Source organism: Pan troglodytes, chromosome 14 (assembly GCF_028858775.2).
Source record: "Pan troglodytes isolate AG18354 chromosome 14, NHGRI_mPanTro3-v2.0_pri, whole genome shotgun sequence".
Classification (NCBI taxonomy): Eukaryota; Metazoa; Chordata; class Mammalia; order Primates; family Hominidae; genus Pan; species Pan troglodytes.
Window position 1 is genome coordinate 112030930 of NC_072412.2, and position 17130 is coordinate 112048059.

The 17130-nt window shown below is 40.2% G+C and overlaps 1 pseudogene; it reads left to right on the top strand.

Annotated features, from left to right (window-relative positions):
- The first annotated feature begins 1712 nt into the window (after positions 1 to 1712).
- LOC467319 (large ribosomal subunit protein uL29-like) lies at positions 1713 to 15360 on the top strand (annotated as a pseudogene).
- Positions 15361 to 17130: the final 1770 nt, after the last annotated feature.

The following is a 17130-nucleotide window of genomic DNA, read 5'->3' on the forward strand; positions in this document are numbered from 1 at the left end:
TTAAAATTTTCAATTTCAGGAAAATTTCCATTTTAGGCAGAAGCCAGAAAAGAAAAAGGAATAATTCTTCCGTTATGTACAAGTTCGCCTCCCATTTTTTTGCAGGACGTAATCAGCTTCGTGGTACCTCGTTTGAATCAGAAGTTTAGAAATTTATGTAATGATGAGCCTTGTTATGAATCTTAATCAATATTTTTTGTCCAATTTTGTAAGGAAATAGAATTATCACATGAAAAACCTCATCTTGTTTCATTGTATTTTAACTCTCATTGATTCCAAAATAATAAAACCTCAGCAACGGCAGCTATTGAAAGTTCTTGGCTCTGAGACACGAGGATTCTCAGAGAAACTCAAGAGATTACATCCCAGGACACCAGCTATTTATCCTCCATCATTTTACATCCAAAATATTGACAGTGTCCCAGGCAATTTGCTATTCACAGATCATTTCATTGAGTCAGTACAGCACCCCTAAGAGGTAGAATATTTGTGGTATAGAAAGTCCACACACTCAGAATTCAAAGTAAGTTTATCATTAAAAAAAAGATGTAAAAAAAGGAGGGAGATGCTTATCCTATCAGAAACTGGAATCCCCAACCTTTAGGTTGTTACCGCATCAAAACTTCAGGCTTTGGGGCCGGGTGTGGTGGCTCACGCCTGTAATCCCAGCACTTTGGGAGGCCGAGGAGGGCGGATCACTTGAGGTCAGGAGTTTGAGCCCAGCCTTGCCAACATGGTGAAACTCCATCTCTACTAAAAATACAAAAATTAGCAAGGCGTGGTGGTGGGTGTCTGTAATCCCAGCTACTCGGGAGGCTGAGGCAGGAGAATCGCTTGAAACAGGGAGGCAGAGGTTGCAGTGAGCAAAAAAAAAAAACTTCAGGCTTTTTTCGTAAACACACGAGTTCAACCAGTTATTCCCTCCAGGAAAACACTGTCTTTGCTCATAAAGATTTGCTCCATGAGTCAGATATAGGAGAGAGGACCTTATAATCATCAGTACTGGAGGGGAGAATGGACCTTTTATTAATAAGTTACCAAAGCTTGAGAAGCCTCTTTGAAAATAAAGCAAACAACATACATTTTTAAAGGATCCCAATATTTGTCTGGTAAAACATTTCATATTTATAAGTGATCGATTGCTTATCGATAGAAGAAAAATAGTAAGGATCTCTTGAACAGTTGAGATCTTAACTTTCTTTGTCTAACTATAGACAGGTAGCATTGTATTGTTGGGGAAGGCTGATTCTTCACTGAAATTCATCTTCAGTTTTTGTGTGATAAAGCTCAGAGTTTAAGTGGGTTAGCCAAGTTCACATAGCTTACGAGGAATTGCTTGGATTGGAAATCAGCCCCATTAGAAAGCCCGAAATCTCTGCATTTTTCTATTCTACTTCCCTGATTTGTTTATTTGCAAAGGTCAACGATAGCATTTCCCATAGAGGAATTTTGTCATGAGTAAGTGAGATAATAATATGTATAAAAGACTTGGCATAGTTTATCGGCTGAACCCTGTGCCCCGAAATTCACATGTTGAAGCCTTCACCCTCAGTACCTCAGAACATGACTGTATTTGGAGATAGGGCCTTTAAAGAGGTAATGAAGGTTAAATGAGGTCATATGGCTGTGCTCTAATCCAATGTGATTGGTGTCTATATATATATATGTATATATGTGTCTATATATATGATGAATGGGTGGCCTGTGCAGCAATGGCCAAGATCAAGTCTCGAGACCTTCACAGGAAGAAGGAGGCGGAGCTGCTGAAACAGCTGGGCGACCTGAAGGTGGAGCGGTCCCAGCTGCAAGTCGCCAAAGTGACAGGCGGCGAGGCCTCCAAGCTCTCTAAGATTCGAGTTGTCTGCAAGTCCCTTGCCCGTGTTCTCACCGTTATTAACCAGACTCAGAAAGAAAACATCAGGAAATTCTGCAAGGGCAAGAGATGCGAGCCCCTGACCCTGAGGCCTGAGAAGACTCACGCCAGGCGCCGCCGGCTCAACAAGCCGAGGAGAACCTGAAGACCAAGAAGCAGCAGCGTTAGGAGCGGCTGTACTCACTGCGGCAAAAAAAAAAAAAAAAAAAAAAAAAAAAGACACAGACACACACACTGAAAAGATCATGAAAAGACAGGAGAAAGACAACCCTCTACGAGCCAAGGAGGAAGCCTCAGACAAAAAAAAAACCATGCCCATCACATGATCGTGGCCTTCCAGCCTCCATAACTGCGAGAAACACATCTCTGTTGTTCATGGCGCCCATCTGTGATGCTTTGTTATGGAAGCCCTGCTAAACGAATATGAACATATATTAGGTATTTAGGAGATGTGAGTCTCCTTTACCTTGGGAAATATGGAAGCCGGCTGCAATGACAGCGAATAAGCTTCCTCCAGGGTCAAGACATCAGCAACTTCTTGTGCCGTGTGAACGGCTTGGTGTACACGTTGCTGCAAAGTTTGTGTCTTATATCTTATTTGTGACTCCCCTTCCAGGCTCAGAGCCCATTGCTTTGCTTATAGTAAGATTCATTAAAAGATGGAAAAAAAAGATGTGAACCCTCAACAAGCCCCTGGCACAGGGCAGGCCCTTTTGAGAAAGTGCATGAACCTTTCATACTGCCAGGCTTTGTGTGGTTAGTAAGTTCAAGTTGTCTTTTACAGGACGGAAGACAACTTTGGGGGTTTGAAGGAGCAAAGGAAGATGCCTAAACTCCCTGCCTTGTTCTCCTGGAGTAACTGAAGCAGTGGAAAATCCTATTTATTGATTAGTAATAATACATATTTCGTAATAGTTTTAAAAAGAATAATGGTTCAATTCCCCTTTCCGCCACTTACAGTGATAACAGTAAAATTGAAAAATACCTAAGCGCATTTAATTTGCAAGATGGATTCTGCTATTGCCCACACCTGTTGGTAAGAGGTGAGCCCCAAAGCACTGCTACCCCGAGGACTTTGTCGCTGCCAGGAGCATGCTGGGTTGTCACATAAATGAGTCACTGACAATAGGGAATCTGACAGCAAGTGTTCCTTGGAAAGCACTCCCAGCTAATGGAATAACCCTCCACAACCACCCCAGGTGAAAACAGTGCTTGCCAAGTTCCCATACAGTACTCCATTAAGTCTCAGACTCACAAAATGAGAAGGAAGCACTGGATGGCCTCTTCAGCTGTTACAGTCCTGCCTGACACTGGGAGACGAGCATCGAGGCTACTGTCAGCATGGTAATAGTTGAAACTTTAAACAAATTAAACCTACTTCTTCAGATACTGGTGCATGCCTCAGAGGTTATCATTTTTAGAAACCCAAGCACTGGGAATTGATGTTTCCTGAGCAGGAGATTGCCAAGAACAAGATCACAAACTTTTGGTGTTTTTCTTTTTAACATATGAGTTCAACCAGACATTACCATATATCACTCTTTACTGAGTCTGAGGGCTTAGGAGAAGAAACCAAACTGATTTTTTTCTAAGCACGTATTCTATTCAAACATAATGAAACTTAAATGGCTTATTAAAGAAGATGGTAATAATTTTATTAAAATGTAGATCAAACGAACAAAAACATTTAAAAAGCCTAGAAACGTTAGTAGCTTATAGAAAGCACTCAGGAAACATAGGTGTTACTTTCCATGTGCTGCCAATGGTGCTAACAGCAAATAGACTCACAGCTTTAGACATTTTCCTCTCTTTAATGGTTTTTAAAAAGATGACACAGGCCAGGCGCAGTGGCTCATGTCTGTGATCCCAGCAATTTGGGATGCTGAGGTGGGAGGATCACTTGAGGTCAGGAATTCGAGAACATACTGGCCAACATGGTGAAATCCTGTTTCTACTAAAAATACAAAAATTAGCTGGGCATGATGTCAGGCACCTGGAAGTTGAGGCAAGAGAATCGCTTGAACCCAGGAGGCGGAGGTTGCAGTGAGCCGAGATCGCGCCACTGCACTGCAACCTGGGTGACAGAGCGAGACTCGGTCTCAATAAATTAATAAATAAATAACCAGAAGATGACAGTAAGGAAGCAATGGAAGCTGTAAATACAAGCTCCTAGGTGAGAATTCTGGTGCATGAGAATATCGTTGCATTAATTCAATATAATGACTAAACAGCTTTGCAGCAATAAGACTGCCTCATCTAGACAGAATCTGAGGAATCAACAAGAGGTGTGAGAAAGCAATTATGGATCCAAAATTGATAAGAAATAGTCAAATAAGTTGTGGAAAGTTGTACATGATATTTCATAGCTCTAGGAAAATTAAATGTGTTGAATATAAAATACAAAATTATTGGCTAACAGTATGGAACTTGGCTTGTAAATGAGGAATTGGAAGAGAACAGAGAATTATAAACTGGGAAGAAAAGTAAACATTCTATTTAATCTTAGACTTGGCTGTCAGGTTGTTTTTTATTTAAAGTTAAATTATTTACAATTGCCTATTGTATTTAACTGCAATATTCACATACATCTTTATAACTTTAGAACATTTTTTATTTTCACGAGGTCTCTAACTATTAAAAGTACATTGAACCAAAACACACATGCCTTTTTATGTTCAGCAGAGAATTCCAATCCATCCGTACACATTTGAGACTATTAGCCATAGGCAATGGGTCTTGCACCATGCCCTGAAGAATAACATACTGACATGTTCCAGAAGGGCTGCGCGCCCAGCAGAAAATGCACACAATTTTCAAAGTCTTTGAAGAGTAGCCAGATTCCCTGGGACATTGCTGCTACCTAGGTTAGGCACTTTGTGAATTTATTTTCAGGAGAAAAATAGTATTCTTTAATAACAAACTACTATAACACAGGACAGATAAATGAGTGTCTTCTCTCTAGATCTCCATTTCTTGAGGATGTGGGAGAAGATCTGATTGTCTGTAAATTACCATTTCAGTTCTGACATTCCTCCAATCTTTGGAAGATAAGTTGCCCTTTAAATGGTTCCCAATAAATATTAATTTTAAACATGGATAGATATGTTATACCTAACCAAACTCTATGTAGCTTATAAAAGTTTCTTTCAAGTCTACCACTTAAACATGAATCCAACTTTAACTTGATGGATATTATTTCAGAATATATTTCTCATAAAACAGACTTTTAAAAATATATAATGATGTGTTTTTGCTTTCATTCCTTGGGCAAATTGGAGCTACTTGGTCTAAGCATTGTTCCAGTGTCTTCGAAGTAACTGTGCATAGGCCAATTGTCTTGGTATATGTCACCTAACCCATATTTTGTTTTCCTAGGCTTTGTTTCCTATTTTAAAGTTGATTTAATATTTTTCAAAGTATCCTAAGTTTGCCTCATTTCCAGATGAACATCCTGCAAAGTTCAGAAATTCATCCCTCTCTGCCTTTTAAGGCTGGAGAACACGTTGGCACTGAATAGTTTGGCAGCAGAGATGGAGAAGCAGCCTGCACAGGATGAGAACTAGAATTATGGAGGCAGCTGTATTGGGCGGTAGGTTTCCATTAAATGGATGTCTTGGGCTTGCCATCTTTCACTGTAATTGCTGTGTCCGGGAAGTTGACTGTCTCTGGAGATTAATCTATTTTAAGTTTAATGGATCTGTAGAAGCTATTGAAAGACTGGTACAACTCTTTCTCCTTGACTTTTCCGGTCCAAATGAAGACATTGCTATCAGTTATGCTGCACCTGCCTTGCATGCCAACGTTCCAGCCCCACTCCACCCCCAAGAGGAAACCTCCTTGCATGGACTTTATGTATTGGAAAGCTTTTGTACTAAGTTACTTGAGTTTATTAGTAACAACATATTTGTTTTCCTATGTGATATATATACACATATGTGTATGTATATGTATGTACATATGTGTGTATATATGTGTATCTATATGTGTGTATATATAGAGAGATAGAGAGAAAGTGAGTCTCTTCTAATCAGTGTGAAATAATTTGTGTTATCCAACTGAATTGATACAATACCAAGAAAAAGCAAAGAAAATTCACATGCATTTATTCAATCTATATATGCATTGGCCTTACTGCAGGCAAGGGTACAATTTTCATAAACTTTCATTTGAAAGAATTTTGGCATTCAAAGATGTAACCTTTGTGGGTTAATAAAAAGGCAACGTAAATGTTCATAGGACATAGTCATTAGTGGTCTTTCTGAAAAACAGACATAAATCATGGACCTTGGGGTGGTAAAAGGTCACTTGGCTAGTGAGGAATCCAACCCACCTCCCCAGCTTCCACATCAACAGCTTTGTGTGCTCAGCTTGCCGTGGTTTACCTAGAAACACTAGTGAGAAAATGCGAAAACTGTTCCTTCTGAGAAAAAAAAATGGCATCAAAAGTGAAGATGGAAGAGAAGAGGACTAAGAATGATTTTTAATTCACGTTCAGTCAATAATGTTTAAGTACTTTTCTGTAGACCACTTCGTAGGCACTGGGGATGCAGTGATGAACAAATCAGACATGGTCTTAGTCTTCATGGAACTTATAAACTATGCAGGAGAGGAACACAGCAAAGAAAAAAGAATCCCCACCTAAATATATAATTTAGAATTGCTACAAGCACAGGGAGTCAAAGCAGAAGGTGCTATGAGTGAATGTCACAGGGGACCTCACCTAGAGGAGGCATCAAGGATTACCTGTCGGAAGAAGCTACATTTAACCTGGGTCCTGCCTGCTGAATGAAATAGATGCTAATGAAGCGGAGAGTAAGGAATCGAGCTTTCTAGACTGAAGAAACAGATACAGAAATCCTCAATAATTAAGAGGGGTGTGATGGATTGGGTTGTGTCTCCCCAAACTTCCTATGTTGGAGTCCTAACTCCTGGTACCTATGAATGTGATCTTTGTTTGGAAACAGGGTCTTTATAGAGTTAATCAAGTTAAAACGAGATCATTAGGTCAGGGCCTGATTCAACATGACTGGTTTCCCTATAAGAAGGAGAAATTTGGAGACAGACATGCATACAGGGAGGCAACCATGTGAACATGAAGACCATCTACAGGCCCAGGAGAGGGGTCTGGAACTGACGCTTCCCCCACAGCCCTGCCCACGCCTTGGTCTCGGACTCCTAGCCTCTAGAACATGGGTATCATACATTTCTGTTGTGGAAGGCACCTCGTTTTTGGTACTGAACTTTAATGTGGGAGCTCTAGGAAACACAAACAGGAGACATCAAAGACAAGCCAGAGAGGAGGGTTATAGGTTGACTTGAGGATTTTAGGTTTTCTATCAAAAGTGCAATGGGTGTGACATGGTCTAGCTTCACAAGGCCTGCCTCGATACTATTTGGGGAACAGATTGGAGGGCAGTAGAAGTGAATGTCTGGAGACCAGCACGGAGGCAATGCCAGGAGGCCAGTTAAGGGGTGACGGTGAGCTGGGCACAGGGGCTCATGCCTGTAATCTCAGCACTTTGGGAGCCCATGGCAAGAGAATTGTTTGAGGCCAGGAGTTCAGGACAGGCCTGGGCAATATAGCAAGACCCATGGTCTACCTAAAAAAAAAAAAAAGTAAGAGGTGTCAGTGCCAGAAGTAGGGAGGTGGTAGTCAGGTGGGGCCTGAGCCAAGGTAATTTTGGAGTTAAAAGCAGTAGGTCTCAGTGTTGGACCACAAATGTGGTGATAGTTGTGGAAATGGTGGCTTCAGGAAGGACTTATGGGCCTCTAGTTTCCACAGCTAGGTGAATAATAACTCCTTCTGAAATGAAGAATCGAGGAAGAGGAGTGAATTTGGGATGAATGGTCAAATAAGTTTTGAAAATACTAAGTTTGAGATGCCTGTGTAATACCTAAATGTAATTTTTGAGTAGACAGTTAAACATCTAGACTTGTAACTCAGAAAAGAAATCAGATCTGAAAATATAATAAAATTGGTTCTGTTGGTATATAAATGGTATTTTAAACTGTGGGAAAAGATGAGATTATCTGAGGAGAGAAGGTAGAATGGGAAGAGAACGGCCAGCACTGGCACCTGAGGAGCCCTGTTAGAGGAAGCTTGGTTCAGGTTTCCTCAGTCTTGGCTTTGCTGACATATGAAGCCAGATAATCGTTGCTGTGGGGGCAGCCTTGTGCATGGCACGATGTTCGGCAGCATCGCAGCCTCTGCTCACGAGATGTTAGCAGCCTCTTCTTAATTATGACAACCAAAGATGCCTCCAGGCTTTGCCAAATGTCCCCTGGGGCCCCAAATCACCCCTTGTTGAGAACAACTAGTATAGAATAGACAAGCAAAGAAAAAATATAAAGAGTAAGTAGAGGGGGAAGAGGAAAAGCAGAAGGGTGCGATGTTTCAGAAGCCAGGAGAAAAGACGATATCGGGAAAACTCAAATCACAGATTGCTGCCAAAAAGTCTAGAACGATGCTTACTGTGAAGGACCTAGTAGTTTTGCAGATGATCGTAACTTTAGCAACAGTAATTTTGGTGGTTCAGTGGGAGCACAAGCTAAATTGAAGTAGATTAGAATTCCATTTTTATTTATCCAATTGGTAATACGTATACACGTAGTCAGATTTTAATGACATTTGTGTGATTATTTTGTTTAATGTAAAATATAGCAGATGCTATTGGTTGTCTACTTAACAATTTCTCCCTTTTAACAGAATTTCAATGTTTTCATACAACGTGTTGTCTATTCATGGGGAACTGCTTTGCAAAGTCAGTGGTGGCAATCCCTTTCTCCTTGGCAGTGGCTGGTTTAGAAATAGGCGTGTGATGCAGATGTAGTTAATGATGACATCAGAAGAAATTTAAAGGCATCTGGGAAACATTTCCTTGTTGATACAGACAACCAGGAAGGAACCTACCTTTCATCTGGGTGTGGCCTCCTAAAATTCCTAGAGGATCTGGTCACTTCTAACACAACTTTTCTCCCCACTATGGAAGAAGAATTAACTTGAGAACAAGCCAAACAGTGCATGTAGCAAAAGGGAAAATGGGAAGAACATGGGTGTTTGAATGAAGAGGGAAGACTGAATCCGTCAGCCTGGAAGCCATCCATCTTCAGGCATCTTAATACGTTAAACCTAATTTCCTGCCACCTCCCATCTGTTTGCAGTTGTTTTAATTTGTTTGTTTGTTTGCCTGCTAGCATTTATCATCAGCCCAGCATCTTTTTCCTCAATCTATTGTCAACAACTTCTGGAACAACACCATTCTTTTCCTCTGATGTGCTGTTCTCTTACTAACCCAAATGGAATTCAGAGTTCCCCCATTTTACAGTTTTCCAAAATAAGGCAAATAGGCTACTGTCACCTCTTGCCCTCTGATCTCTTCTCTGCCCCAGCTGGTTTCTTTTGAAGTCCACACCATTCCATTAGCACTTCCCTGACCACAGTGCTATCTCCACCGGTGTCTGCTCCTCACCCACATGCCTTGAGGATCTGCACACTTGGCCCATCACTCTCCTCTTTGCAGTGTCCTGGGAGCCATTTATTTTAATGGTCCTTGCAAACGGCTAGCTTCACACTTCAACAACCTCCAGTGGCCTTCAGGTATACCCTCCTCTAGCACCAAAACTCACAGCCACACCTTAGGCCTCAGCATTACCTGAAGCCACTCCATCTCCACCATCTTAAACTCAGAAATTCTCCTCCCCCTCCCCCACCCCCGGTTACAACCCCCTACTCTCACTCCTGTTTACTTTCAGTGTGATCTTTGATTCTCATCCCCTCTCTCATCTCCCATGAATCCCTTTCTGAATGTAAAATACAAACAAACAGGGGCTCCCATGAGCCCCTGAGAAACTGGAAACTACAATCAATTACAAGGTATTATGACCACTTACTCATGATATTTTTGTGACAACCCAGCCTGAGACCACATCTGTTCAACCATTTCAATTAAAATTTTCCCAGCACTCAGAATTCACACATCCTCTAAACCCACCTTGTCAGAAACTAAGCCATGAGTTGTCCCCACTTTTGATTCTGGGCTGTAGAAACTACCAGAAGAAAATTAGGCTGGGCACGGTGACTTGACTTATCCTTCAGCCTGGATCCGCAATGAAGACAGGCAGAGCAGAGCCCGTCAATGTCGCATGTACCTGCAACTGACATCCAGTGAGAGCCAGACTAAGTCTTTGTGCTAAGTCCTTGAGATTCTGGGGTTGTAACCCAGCATAACTTAGTGAAAGTTGAGTAATACACACATTGTTATGGGTCAAATTGTGTTCCCAAAAGATGGTGCTGTCCAAACCCCAGGAGCTGTGAATGTGACCTTTTTTGGGAATAGTGTCTGGTCTTTGCAGATAATCAAGCTGAGATGAGGTCATCAGGGTGAACCCTAACCCAGTATGACTGTCCTTAAACAAAGAGGAAATCCAGACATGGGGCAGAATGCATGGAAGGAAGATGGTGTGAAGAGGCGTAGTGGAAAGACCACCACCATCTCCACCATCTCCAAGACCTCAGGGATGCCTGAGGTCACCAGAAGCAAGGAGAGAAGCTGGGAACAGATCCTGCGCCAGTGTCTTCCAAGGGAATGTATCCCTGCTGACATCCTGATTTCTGGCCTCCAAAACTGTGAGGCAATGCATTTCTGCTATTTTAAGTCACTCAGTTTATAGTACTTTGTTATGGCAGCCTTAGCAAACTAATGCAAACTCATTTATCTCCAATTACATAAGGTCTTGAATAAATGGATGTTGTAATTTAGAATTTAAATGTAAAGAATTTTCCAGTGTTAACCCTTAGAGGAGTTACTAATTGTTCTAAATAGAGCTAAATAGAAAATTCCGAGGACATCGAACTTGCTAAACTATGACTTTTAACTTGTTCAAGAAAGATATAATAAAATGAAGATTTGAAACCACAGGTAGAAGTTACAATATCAAGAAGATATAGATTTTTAATCGCGTATGTACATTAGACTAATTTTCATATTCTGTGGTTTTTTATGATAGTAAATGAAACACTGCAAATTATACCTTTTTCTCTAACATTCACTCCCAATATTTAGGATTTATGCATTTTTTCTATGTAATAAAATAGAACTGTAATACTGATCTCTTTCTCCTCTCCCACAGGATAAAAACTCATTTTCTATAGTTCATGTGTTATATGTGAAAAACATACAGTCCTTGTAAAATGCTTTAGGACCTAGGTGAGCGCCACTGAGAATTGGCTGAACTTCTTCAGCATCATTTTTAAAAGGTCTATAAATTTATTGTTGTTATATCTTGGTCTTCTCAAAGCTGGACTAGTAAACGAGATGCTCCATGTGATTTGAAGAGCACCGCAATGTTCAGTACGAGTTGTTCTTTATCCTACACAAGGCAGACCCTCGTGGGCTAATTGTATAATACTTAAAGCACTGCATATTTGAACTAGTAAAGTCAGGAAGGCTGAAAGATTGATCCTTTTTTATTAGCCACAGCAGACTTTAGTGTACCAGATTAGCTCAGTGCTGCAAAGGATATTGGTAAGTTGTTCCCCAGGTGGAAAGGTGGAAAAGGTATTAAAATTCTTCAGTAACTCCCCCGAGCCTCAAGAAAAAAACAAATTCATAGCAAGACACATCTGAGACCTCTGAGAGCTGGCCTCTGATTTCCTCTCCAGACTCCTCTGTCTGACTTGCTACACTGAATTGTTGAAAGGGGAAATTTTCTAGTCACCTTTTTCTGGGTAACTCTACCTTTCCTGATTTACCGTGCAGCCTAATTTTAATTAGGGTAATTAATGCTGTCTGCAACAACCGAAAGACACTGCCATCTTCAATGGCTTCACACAGAGTATGAGATCTTGCTTAGAAAGAGCCCAGGGCAGGTCTGCCTGCTGCCCTCCATTTTGCATTCACATCACTTTGGACACAGGTCTCCCAGGTGTCCACGTTGAAGGAAGAAAGGGAACAAGAAGCACCCGGTGCTGCAGCCCAGCCCTCTTGAGGTCCCCAGGTGAGAACTGGTCGCCAGGCCACACCTCACTGTGAGGATGGCGAGAAGTACAGGGGAGCACATGGGCTTTTTGTGAGGCATTCCTCCCTGCCTGATACCACAACCCCGGTCTGCATGGTATCCCAGCCGTAGCTCGCACCACCCAGCCTTGCTCCTGTCTTTCTTCCTCATTAGATGATCAGTGCCTCCAAGTTGCTTCTGCACCTTATTTGTTTTTGTACCTAGAGCTTCCAGCAGCTTCCCTCTCACACTTCAGATGCTCAATAGCTGTTAAAATATAGAACAAATGGATGGATGGATGGATGGATAGAGAGATGGATATATGAATGAATGCAGGGAGGAATAGAGGGATAAATAAGGGAAGGAGGCATGTATAGATGGACGAATGGATAAATAGATGGATATATGGATGGGTGGAGGGAGGAAGGGAGGGAGGGAGGGATGGGTGAAAGAAGGAAAGGAGGGATGTATACATGGATGGATGGATGGATGGAAGAGAGATGGATATATGAATGAATGGAGGGAGGAATGGAGGGATAAATAAGGGAAGGAAAGGAGGCATGTATAGATGGACGAATGGATGAATGGATGGATATATGGATGGATGAAGGGAGGAAGGGAGGGATGGGTGAAAGAAGGAAAGGAGGGATGTATAGATGGATGGATGGATGGATGGATGGATGGGTCATTCGGCCTGTGGTATTGCAAGGCTGTTCAACACCTATAGAGAAAACTTCTTAGACCCATTACCTTCTTGAGAACTCTTTGATTGGGAACCTTCTAATATTGAGAATCCTGGCTCCCCAAAGTAGAGCTCAGGAAGTTGAGTTTTCTCCAATCTACTGTGCAACCAGAATACAAGAATGTCATCTAAGTTTCTGCAGTCAAATAGACACACACAAGACTTTAATGCAAAGAAGCAGGCAACACAAGGCAACAGGCCCTGCATCCCTATGTTTGCAGGGGATGGAGTTAACACAATCAACTTTGTGTCATTGGTGGAAGCCACAGTGATTTCACAGGAGTTACAGTGGAGCTCCTGGTGTAGAGGAAAGATGTGGGGACAGCAGTACTGGAGCAGCCCAGTGGAGGCGGTGTCCTTATCAGGCAAACTCTGAGGGGTGAGGTGGGCATTATCCCACAAAGCTTAGCCTTGGATCAGGTTTTACAACCCTCCCAATATTTCTGCCACCCAATATTTCTTTAATTAAATCCCTTTCTACTTACAAAAAAGAATCAGCTTTCTTCGCATGCAATTAAGAACCAACTGAGATCCAAGAAAATAGCATGCGGCCACAGGACATTGGAACTGGAAGAGAGAGAGAAAGTATGTGTGTGTGCACATGTATGTGCGTGTGTGTGTGCATGTGTGTGTGTATTAGGAGAATCACTGGGGAGGGGAGCAGATGTAGAGGGAAGCAGTAAAGTCATAAAGTTGGTGAGAGTGGCATACGGGCATCAGAGGTCAATTTTGCCAGCTTCATTCTCACTATAAGTCTTTATTTTGTTCCTGTGAGGTGTCACTGTTACACTATATTGCAAGAGTTCAGCAATCGTGGCCCATTTATAATCTTAACATGTATCTATTTAAGTCATGCCTTGGGTCTTCAGTCTACCATTAGACAATATTTATTAAATTCATGAAATTGTGCTTCAAGTAAAAACTGTGGTAAACAGCTTCAAGTAGTACACATATTCTTTGGTTTTTCTATAAAGTGTAAATTTGAAGGCAAGGTTAGATTGAAGAGATTTCTGAGCTCACAGAAAAGCTGATTGCCTCATACCAAGAAACAGAGTTTTGCTCAGTTGAAGAGTCTAAAGTGGTTGCACTATCAACAGTCTTAAAAGTAGAATTGCAAGGATATTCTGAGGTAGACAGTGCTTCTGTGTCTTACTAATAACATTGTGTGCGTCCTAATAAATATCGACTTAAGAAGAGGGAACTACTATAATTGTGGAAGGGACAGTTGAATAAAAGAGAATATGGAGTTTTGCTCAAAACATTTTAACTGAAACATTTGTTTGTTTGTTTTCATAAAATATTCATTTCCACTGAAAGTTTGTGGACTATCAAAAGTTTGTTTTGTAAGGGATGGTACAAATTCACTTATCAGGTATTTTTTAATTTTAAAAACCAATATTTCAAGCAACCCACCGGAGATTTCCACTCTCAATTAAAAAAAAAAGTCTTCTCTGAATTAAAATAACTTTAATGTTTGAAATGCCTTGATTTAAGATTTTTCAAACTGGCTCATTCACAATATGAAAGTGGTATACCTATGAGATCATTGACTTTTGCTTGCAATTATCCTAGCAGTTCAAAGAAGTGTAATTGATGCTAACATAACTGCTTCTTAACGTTTTCAAGGTACTGAAAAGACTAGCTGGAAGTGAAGAGTTGACCCTTTCTGAAAACCTGAATAACCAGAGGTTCCCTAGTCATCAGTCACAGCAACAGCTAGCTCTTCTTTGAAAACGGGTCCATTTTTCAAGCTGTTGTTGGCATTGCTATAGATCCTGGAGGCATGACTGAAAACAAGATCATAATTGAGCCTTAGGAGGTCTGCTTATCTCTCACAGCAATGAGCTGGCAGAGGATGGGGACCCAGGCTCTTTGAGTGCAGGGGAACAATGCCCCTGCTTGGAGACCTAACTGATTGTAAACCTTCTTGGTAAAAAGGTGTGAAGAAGTGGATCTCAATGTTTTGTTTGCTGACTTAGGATTTGTGTGGGGGTGGAGGCTGGAAGGTTATACGGAGTAGGCAGAAAAGACATGATTAAAACTATTCATTTCATGAAAAAAAAAAAATTTGCTCTGGCTTCCCGGCAGGCTTGATCTCTTTGTTATGCCGTTTATTTGGAAAGTCCTCTTGAAATGTCATTCAGGAAGTGCCACTCCAGCGGCCTCGCAGAAAAAGAAAAAGGATAGTTAGGGAAGAAGAGTGAGAAGATAAAAAGCATCCAATTTTAAAAGAATAATATTGAATTAGAAGCATCTTAATTTGTGCTTGCTCAATCCTATGAATTTTACCTAGATTACAATCAAATTATCTCCTATAAGAAAAGAAAGATTTTAAGGAATTGCTAATCTTTTATTTAAAAAATAGTGCTTGATCTTTCTCCTTCTTCACTAACATGTTAAAAACATGATTTCACCATATGGAAAGCCAGTCCGTGCCTAAAAGGAAAAACAGGAACAATCATAAAATAATAATGCCCATAATTAAAATAAGGGCAAACATACATTTGGTAAATATGTCAGTGTAATGAATAAATAGTTGATGCACTCTATGATTTGGTTCTCAACTAATTGATGTAAACCTTCAATTTGATTTTCTGGTTCCTTTTTATGCCTCTCAATAACCTCCTTCTGCCCCTCAAGATCTCCCGTTGACATCAAAGGGAGTGTAGGGTACACGAGAAGAGACACCAGCAGGAGCACCGAGGAGAAGGAGGGTGAGCGCTGCAAAGACCACATTTGTTGGAGCTAATTTTTAAAGAATGAACACACAGTTTGAGTCTATGTTTAATGTAAATATATAATTATCAAGAAGAAACACTGCAACCCTTCTATCCTTCATCTGTGAAAGCTAGATCTAGAAAAGCTAGGCGTTTCAGAACTTCAGGAGTAATATTAGCATATACTCATTTAAATTGTGGATTATTTTCATTCTCTGAAACCAGATGAATGTGGAGCAAAAGCAACTTTGGCCATTTAAAAGAACGAGTCAGGTCTTTGGGTTATTAATTAGAATATAGTCAATCTGCTTGTCTGCATTGAAACTTGTTGAGTAGGGACAGGGAGAACTGGGGAAGTGGTGAATAAGGAAGAGATCATCATTTATAATGAATTTGAGATTTCTTTTCCAAAGTTTATCTGTGTTCTGCAGTCTTGCTGCAAAATGGATTCAAACTCAAAAGTTGGATAAATAACAGCATAACTCACTCACAACATTTTCAGTTATAACTATAATTAGACACTCCAGTAAATCAAATATCTTGCCTAGAGTTTCTGTATTCCATAAAAAGTATAAAAAATTTATTTCTCTCAAAGAAAATGATATTCTGTCATATAATCAATGTATTTAATAACTGAGCAAACTGGAATCATTTCCATTCCTAACATCAGTAATGTTGTCTGACTCTTAATGAATGTGGCATCGCATAAAAGTTTATTGATTGTTAGAACCAAACAAGGTAGGTAAGAAAAATCACTTTTATCCTTTAAAAAAATAAATATATGGAGAATTTGAACACAGCTTTGGTTTTTTTTTGGTTTTTTTTGAGATGGAGTCTTGCTCTGTTACCCAGGCTACAGTGCAATGGCCCTATCTCTGCTCACTGCAACCTCCGCCTCCCAGGTTCAAGCGATTCTCCTGCCTCAGCCTCCTGAGTAGCTGGAATTACAGGCACCCACAACCACACCTGGCTAATTTTTGTATTTTTTAGTAGAGATGGGGTTTCACCATTTTGGCCAGGGTGATCTCGAACTCCTGACCTCGGGATCCACCTGCCTCAGCCTCCCAAAGTGCTGGGATTACAGGCATGAGCCACTGTGCCTGGCCAAACACAGCCTGTTAAAACTCGTGTTAAACTTTTTGTAGTTAGTAAAGAGCTAGATTCTTATATTTTAAATATATTTTTACATTTTTTATAATTAATTCACTTTTTAATGTACAACTAAAGTTTCAAATATGTAAAAATAATTCTACTTGAATTTATATATATGAATGAAATATATATGTATATTCCAACTTTGTCTTGTTATAAGAAATAGCTATTTAGCATTATTTGACCACTTTGAGAGATAATGTTTTCTAACAACGTGAAATCTTGAGAACCATCTAATCTTTGTGTTGAAAGACAGTAATATTTTACATGTTTCTTGCATGTGTGCCAAAATTTCACTCCACTGGTATTAAAAAGTTTAAGCAACTAAAGCAAGTTCTGTACTACAGTGTATAAGGCAATACAGTAATTTAAAATGATTTAGTGAGGAAGAAAGAGTGAGAAGTGTTAAGAAAAGAATAGCCTTTATGTGCCTCAGAGATGGTCTTAATTTATAACCTGAAGGGTTTTATTATAACAAAATCCAGTTGCATAGTCTCCACATTAAAATTAAAACTGGTCTTCAGGATACATATTGTAAACCCACGACATCAAAGACTATGATTTTGAGAAAAAATTATTCTTTAGAAAGGAAATACCCTATACTTGTCTAAAAATAAATTTTGCAGAAAGCCACCAAGACAGTGTTCCAT